Here is an 8,431-nt window from a genome sequence, read left to right as displayed (position 1 = left end):
AGACATCTCGAGATTACTCAGCAACAAGAACTTATACCATGCTCCCTTGGAAGATACTTAACTCAGAGATATTTCTAGACCAGAAAGAGATAAACCTAAAGTCCATAAATATACCATATGGAATTTCCAATCTTTGGATCTTAGAGCAAAATAAAAACCCTCAGCGCTATAAAATCCAAGTTCTCAAGAGAACATAATCACAAGAAAAGTAAAGGCAACTGCCTCCTATGGTTAGAGTACTGATATTCATGCTGCAACACTTTCATTTCCAATCCAAAATACTTACAGGAATAACTCAGTCTTTTGCAGCAAAAGACTTTATCTTTTCCTGCAAAATTCTGCTGCCAAGTCTGTATAGAAAAAAAAAAGAGGATGAAGTTGTGACATGGGTAATCTTTTTAACCTATGCCAAGAAATGGTGATAACTTTCATTGCTAAGAATAATATGATATATGATTGCAAAGAAGAAAAACACAAAGGAGGGAGGTGAGTCTGGAAAGAGATGCAGAATCACGCATGAGGGAGCTACCATAGGGGCTGGTGATGCTCAGAATACACTTTTCCAGAACTTGTTAAAGTAACAAGAAAAAAAATGTAGAAGGCAAAGAAGGAGGTTTGGACCAGTTGGAATAACTTGGTCAGAAACTTCTTGAGGCTTGGGCTCACCAATGTTGACTATACTCTCTGCCTTACTCCCCTATAAAGATTTTATACAGAAATGGCTTTCCAACAGCCAACAACATAAATATGAGATCCTGAGGGTGTGAGAGCATTCCCTGTGGTCTATTCTGTGAGCTCACCATCTGAATTTGGGAAGACATAATTCTGTGGTTAGCCATTCTTTTATGGGATATAACTATGCTCATAAGATATCACAAAATGGACTCCCTTCCTTCTATCAACTGACAACAACTTCAGAAGAACCACCCCTCAATTCAGAACCCTGTGACATCATCTTGAGGGAACAATGGGGCTGGGACATTCTGAGGATTCCCATTGGAGGTCAGGGGAGTTGATGATTTCATTATTTCCAGAGCCATTGGCCTGGTAACAAGGCCCAACATCATTGATTCCCAAAAGAAGGACCTTGGCCTTCCTGGCTGTAAGTATCGTTTTAGTCCTTTGAGTGTGGGGAACAAACTCTCAAGGAAGACCATTTGCATGGATTTGGTGGTGACTGCCTGCATGGAGTGCTAAATAGTTACCAGATAGACTCCTCTAGGAGACTAAGGACTCTGCAAAGGCTGAAATCATATCCTGCCCCACCACAAAAAATACATTAGTGTCCTCATCAAGAGGAAAACTATTACTTCCTCAAGGACTTTGCCCTCAGTGAGGCTTCTCAGTCTGATTGATCGTAGGGCCCATGCGATCAATCAGACTGAGTCTGGGAAGATCTGAGTTCTGGGAATATCATGAGTCTGGGAAGATCATGTTCCTTATTTGTAAAAGGTTAAAAGGCCTCTTATGCTCCCTGAAAAATCTAGCTTTAACTGAATAAGTAATTTGATGAGATGTTTTTGAGGAGGGAGGGAAGGAATGAATAGATGGGTGAGCCAAATCAAGGAGAGGAATGAAAAACAGTTCAAGTCCCAAGCTACAGCTGTCAGTCAGCTTGCTTCTTGCTCTGCTCTGTGATAATTGGTGGCTGCACTCTCTTTCTGCACTGGATGAAAGTAGGAGGAATGTGCCTAGCAGTGGGTAGAAGTGATGAGAGCAGCCACCTTTACTTACAGCACACTCTATTACTGGATAAACAAGCGATGCCAATATGTAATGTATGCAGCTATCAACATAGGACCTCCTGGGGCTATGACCAAAACTAAGATTAAAGTCCAGATTCCAGATTGTCTGTGGGAGTCAGACATCCATGAAAGCAGGTGCTATGCCATCAGAGGCAGCAGCCCCAAGGAAGATGCCACAGTTTTCCTGCAACCTGCTCTGTTGGGCTGTTAGCAGCCCTTACCTCACTGGATGCTACAGCCCCAGACCATATCCCCATTTCTGATTGTCTTTCAGGAGATACCCTCTGCCCTATCCCTCCACATGCTGAGCATACTTCCCATGCTGGACCACTCTGCTTCCTACCCCTTTCTCAAGTAATCTGAAGAGAATGTTGACTTCCATTCCCTTCCCACACTGGCCCATTGGGCAAACTCTTCAAATGCATAGCCTTTTTCTTCAGAGTTGTAACCTCCTCTCATTGAATATGAGAGCTTTGAGTACCTGAGATATTAGAAAATGGATGTAATATTAGAAAAGGGATGTAACCTCAACAATGTAATATTGTCAAAGAAGTCAGAGCCCATTATTAATGATGTTACATTATAAGAGATTTTTTGAAAGTCAGAGTCTTCTATGTCTCATTTGGCATTCAGAAGGCAATGTTTTGTCCCTGTTTTATGTGGGTAACAAGTCTCACCAATACAATGAGAATTGGAGGATGACTTTAAAGTGGTGTCTTTGAACTTTACTTGTGGATGAGGTTAATTTCCTCCATCCAGTATTTAAGCTCAAATATGTGCAATCTCCTGGGTTACATCCCCAAAGGCAGTGCTGTTCTAAATAAAGGGAAGTACAATTGCCACAAAAATGCCAGTTGCTGAGGGCACACAGCTATGGTAGTCTACAGTGGCTATGATTCTGGCCAATCAATTCATCATGAGGCCCATGAACCACACCACACTATGGACTGAAAGGCTGATATCTATGATGTAATTATTCTTAGGTGGTAGGCTCTGAATATTATTTCTAATAGAAGAATACTTCAAAAGGCTATAATGATTCTTCTATCATGGATAAAGAGACAGGTTCCAAGAGCATAGGTCATTATTTTTCTTTGTTGTTGTTGCTGAGCCTATTCTCCATTTTACATCTGCCTGGCATTAAATTTCCTGATCTTTCCACCATACCCCTTTGTATCTTTTCCTTAATCATGTCTTATTAAAACATACTTGGTGAATGCTTTACTGTGTGTAGAGTCTCATCAGGTTTGTCTACAGATTGGCTTACAGGAAGGAATGATGAGGACCTCCTAAAATAATACACAGAAATATAACCATAGTGTGTATCTTAAAAGAATCAAAGGCTGCTCAAAAGTTGAGTCCCCTATGTCTCTGCCAAATGGGAATATTAATAATTTTTATACTCTCTGGAAATGGTTCTAAAAGGAGAGACAAAGATAATTATGAACTGTTTGACCTCAATTTAAAGATAAGAAAGCCCTGTTCTGTCACACAAATTACCTCCATTTACTTTTGAAATGAGCAAACCCACTCACCTTAATTGATTTAAACTTTTAATATGGATTGCCTGGAGAGGTAGGGCCAGTTTTTGTCTATTTTGTGGAGTATGGTGTGTGTGTGTGTGTGTGTGTGTGTGTGTGTGTGTGTGTGTGTGTATGCACAAACTTGTGTGTGATAGTGATCCTCAGAACTTAGTGAACACAGAGATAAATTTTTCTTTTCTTTTTTTTCTCCTGTGTGTGGGCTGAAGAGATTAGGTCCAGCAAAGGCAAGAAAAGCCATATCCCTATTTATATGACCTCTTCCAATGTATTTTTAAGCCTTTTTATTTTTTTAAAGATAATAGGAAACATTTTTCCCCTTGTAAAAACATCTTATATTGTATCTCAAAATATAGAATAAGATTAAATGGATCTTCTCTGGTAGAACAGGGGTGGAGATTCACTCTTCCTTCACCTTGGCCTCTCTTCTCCTTGCCCTCTGCAACCCTGCAGATGCCTAAACCCCAAGATCACTTTCTCAGGCCCAATACTCTAATTCAGAAAATAAATTCTAGATCATTGCTTTGTTCACACTTTCTGATAACACTTGATTTCAAAGGAGGAAGGAATCCATAAACATAGGGAACAAAGCAGATTTTTTTTTCTCTTAATAACCAAAGGAGTTGGAAGAGGCATTAGTAAGACACAGTGAGAGAAAAGAGAAAATGCTTTGTTCAGATAAATTATAATGGCTATATCACTGATATAAAATAAAGCTCCAACAGAGTCATGTAACCATGAATTCACTCCCTAAACAACCAAAATTACTATGTTACCAAAATAGCTCCACTAGAAAGAAAGTATATTTTTATTCCTTAATATGAGAAAACAAGGCAAGTTAGGTTCATACAATAAACAACACACTCTCTATAAATCTCAGGATACTTGAATGTGTTCTGGTTTGGTTATGAAAAAAACCCCATCTACTTGATGTTGGTAAGAAATCCAGTGAGGTGTGAAGCAAGCAAATGCTGTCATTAGAAATAGTTCAACAAGTCATTACAAGTATGAGCCCATCATTATCCAAATCCTCAACTTCGACCAGCAGGACCAGCCAGGGGAGCATGAGGGATCATGTCCAGCAATGCAAAAAAATAGAAATTTCAGCAGAAAGCAAATCAGCAAGTAGCAGGGGAAAGCTATCCACACCTCAGCTTTGTTGCCTCAGACCCATTCCAAGTGCTGGGTACTCTGCAGTCATCTTGAAGCCCGGAAGTCTATTCCTTTGTGTCTTCTCTTTCTATAGTATCTGTTGCCTCTCTCACTTATAAAAAGGCTCTTTAAATAAACATTATGTCATGCATATATATAAGGCAATAGAATAAATAGAAAAAATAAAATAGTGCTTTGGGAAACTAAGGAAAGAAACAATAGTACCTGCCAGACTAAACAGGTAAAAGGATTTAAAATAAAAGCCAAACTCAGGCCACAACACAGCCTTTCTCACAGAACTGATAATGTAGCAGAAGAGGCAGTTTTCTCAATTTGGTCTCCAAGAAATTGTAAAACTTTTGACAATTCTGATGGCTTTGATGTGAAAGTCTGTACTTATCCAATGAACACAGAATGCTTTAGTATCATCAAATTAACACTAAATTAAACTAATATCAAAGGTAATTTTTAGGGCAATTGCTATGTAATTAAGATAAATAGTTGAGAATTAAGTAGCATACTGGTGGGACTGCAAATTGTTGAAGCCAACATGGAAAGCACTATGAAGATTCCTTGTAAAACTGGTAATGGAACCACCATTTGACCTCACTATCCCCCTCAGTTTATACCCCAAAGACTTAAAAACAGCATACTACAGGGACACAGCCACATCAATATTTATAGCAGCACAATTCACAATAGTTAAAATGTGAAGCCAATCTAGATGCCCTTCATTGGATGAATGAATAAAAAATGTGGTATATATACATAATGGAATATTATTCAGCAATTAAAGAGAATAAAATCATGGCATTTGCAGGTAAATGGATGATGTTAGAGAAGAATGCTAAGTGAAGTTAGCCAATCCAAAAAACAAACAAACAAACAAACAAACAAAAAAACAAATGTTTTCTCTGATATAAGAAGCACAGTGATTTTTTGAAGTTCAAGGCTTGTATTGAGATGTCTATAGTTAACTGAAGGCAAATCAAGATTATATTACATTGAGTTTTCAAGTAGAATTTCCACTGGAATATGTTATACAGGTTGAACCTAACTAATGAAAAAATCTGAAGTGCTCCAAAATAAGGTTTTGAGTGCCAACATGACACAATTGGAAAATTCCACATGTGATCTCCTGTGATAAAACACAGTCAAAATGAATGTGTGCTGGGCATGGTGGCACATGCCTATAATCCCAGCAGTTCAGGAGGCTGAGGCAGGAGGATCTTGAGTTCAAGTCCAGCCTCAGCAATTTAGTGAGGCCCTAAGCAATACAGTAAGACAATCTCTTAAAAAATATAAAACAGGCTGGGGATATGGAACAGTAGTTAAGCACCATTGGGTTAAATCCCAAATCCCTCCCCAAACAAGAGGTGTATAAAAATACTGCATAAGATTACTATCAGGTGCTTGGGATGTAGCTCAGGGAAGACTGCTTGCCTAGCTTTTGTGAGATCCTCAGTTCAAGCCCCAGAACAAAAAACAAAATAATAACAATAATAATAATAATAAAAATAATAATAATAAATGATTCCCACCCTCCCACAATACCTATCAGACTACATTTATAAGGTGTATATGAAACATAAACCAGTTTCATGTTGAGACTTGGCTACCCACACCCACAATATCTTATTATATATTGAAAATATTACAAAATTTCAAAATCTAAAACATTCCCAGTACCAAACATTTTTGCTAAGGGATACTTAAGCCATAGTACAAGTTAGCATCATACGTATTTACATGGTAAGAGTTTAAGTAACCAAGTGACAATAGCAATAGAAGTTGGATATTAAAGATCTTTAATATGCTGGGAGATATGCAATAAGCCTGGTCCGGAAGTACTGCTACCAGGTAATCTGGTGCTACAAAAGTGTTAGCATAAGATTATGTAGCACCAGAGTTTGGCACAAGCCCTCCATTGTAGTTCTGTTTCCAAACCAAAAGAAGTCAAGGGGAGGCTATGTTGGTTTTTCTAACTGAATAACATTTATTGGAGGAGGAGTCAAAACCAACACAGTTTAGTGCCTTTGTTATGTCCATAATGAGGTAAATTCATTTGCTAATATTAACTATTATGTCCCTACCCAAAGTCAAGTGTCCTTCTAATCCAATAATCCTACCATTATATGTTAATAATTTTCAGAAGGACTAAAATTTATTTTTATGTAAATTTTATACAGAAATGAAGAGTCCCATCAACAACATATAGGACTGTTTTGATATGTTATGACACTAACAGTTTTGGCTATTATTGTATGCAGAGAGCATGGAGAAATATATTTCCAACTGAACATTCCCCATTCTTTCCTTAATAGACTAAATTACAAATCATGCACAAAATGGGATTTTTCTAAATGGAAGCAAAGTTCATCAGCTTCACTTTTGTGTTCTAAGGTATCACTCATTTGGTTCCATCAGAGCTGCTGAAACACCTTTCTCACTCCCTATGTGGGAGGCAGCTGATCAAGCCTGCATGAAATATTCAGAAGCCAGCTCAGCATTCACTTTTATCTGCAGTCTCCGAAGGCTTATTGCTGTCAGGTTTGATTGTGAGAATACTGATCAGCTGCAGTTTCTGTCATAGCTTGGATACCTGAGAAAATGGACTATCTTTCTTCTGCTCAAAACAAAGATCAAGGAAGATTTAATGTATAATTCAGACCTCACTTGAGTCTCCACTAAGTTTTCTGACCCTAAGAAAGTTCCCTCTAAAGGCACTGAAGAAATGAATGAAGAAATATCAGGGATACCTGTGTTGTTCAGTGTTGATGTGTGTCTATCTGGATTTGAGGCTAGAATATTAAGGTAACATTATGCTCCAGGTGGTTTGTTTGGCTATGAACATTTGGCTGATGGGAGAGGGCATGCAAGGTCAGTGGTAAAAAATGGAACCTTTCTCAGGTACATGTTTGACACCTTTTTTCCTAAATGAGGAGGATATTGGTTTTTAGGAGCTAGATCACTCTAACTAAATATCTGTCCTAAGTATCTCACACAGCCTCATGAACAGACTACTTGACACAAATATTTATGCTCATAACACTCTAAAGAACCCTCCAAAACAATAACAACAACACCTGAACAAAAACAAACCATAAGAATGCCCCATACTTCCCTCTGTTCTCCCTGCAGTCAACTGATGGCAACAATTGTCAGAAACCTAAAGGAGCTATAATAGTTCTAATTCAGTCTTAATTGCTTAAATCTTTCAAAAAAATTTTCACCCTACACTTTGTTTTATTCCCAGGATGATCTACAATGGCACAGAAAAATAAATTCAATTATGAAAAGGGAGACAATGTGTGCCTTCTATAATGCAATTTTCTAACTGCTTATGCTTCTGTGGAGAGGCCTGTACTCAGGAGCATTAGAACATCAGTTCATCTCTTATTTCTTTTATTCAATATGTATTGATTTTTCTCTCTACTATTGCTACTTCTACATTAATAGTTACTGTACAGAAGGTCACTCTATTTAGGGAGCTCCAATATGAATACATGTAAAGAAAACATGGTATTAAATGATTAAAGAATGGCAAGATCTGGTTAGGATCCTTAGATTAGTTAGGAAATGGGACAGGTACATGAAGATGACAGTTAAAAATGTAAAGGGTGTGAAAATCAAGTCAAGAATTTTAGGCAAAAGTATATTCTTGGTGTTGTGGTGTATATTTTATGTTAAATTGTGAAAAACTGCTGAAAACACTACTATCTAATAGTAACCAACTCTTACCATTTTGTACTCAACACTTACTATCTAGCTTTTAAATTTGCTTATTCTCTAAGTGAGGTTTAAAAAAATTGTCAGAGGCAGAAAATTCAATAAGAGCCCAGCTTACAATTCTTGAGAATGTTAAATATATGACTTTAGATGATATCAAAATGCAAAGGATAAAAAAAATAAGATGAAAAGAATTACATCAAAAAATGTCTGCACTATGGTTCTACTCCAAGTTCACTACCTTTGAACCTCATATCCTCTGAA

At 37.5% G+C, this 8,431-nt stretch overlaps 1 pseudogene; it reads left to right on the top strand.

Moving 5' to 3' along the window:
- The first annotated feature begins 1,625 nt into the window (after window positions 1–1,625).
- Window positions 1,626–2,103, top strand: LOC143387412 (testis-expressed protein 38 pseudogene; annotated as a pseudogene).
- Window positions 2,104–8,431: the final 6,328 nt, after the last annotated feature.

The sequence above is a fragment of the Callospermophilus lateralis genome, unplaced genomic scaffold (assembly GCF_048772815.1).
Source record: "Callospermophilus lateralis isolate mCalLat2 unplaced genomic scaffold, mCalLat2.hap1 Scaffold_959, whole genome shotgun sequence".
NCBI lineage: Eukaryota > Metazoa > Chordata > Mammalia > Rodentia > Sciuridae > Callospermophilus > Callospermophilus lateralis.
The sequence above is the reverse complement of the archived record's forward strand: the minus strand, read 5'-3'. Positions and strand labels throughout refer to the sequence as shown.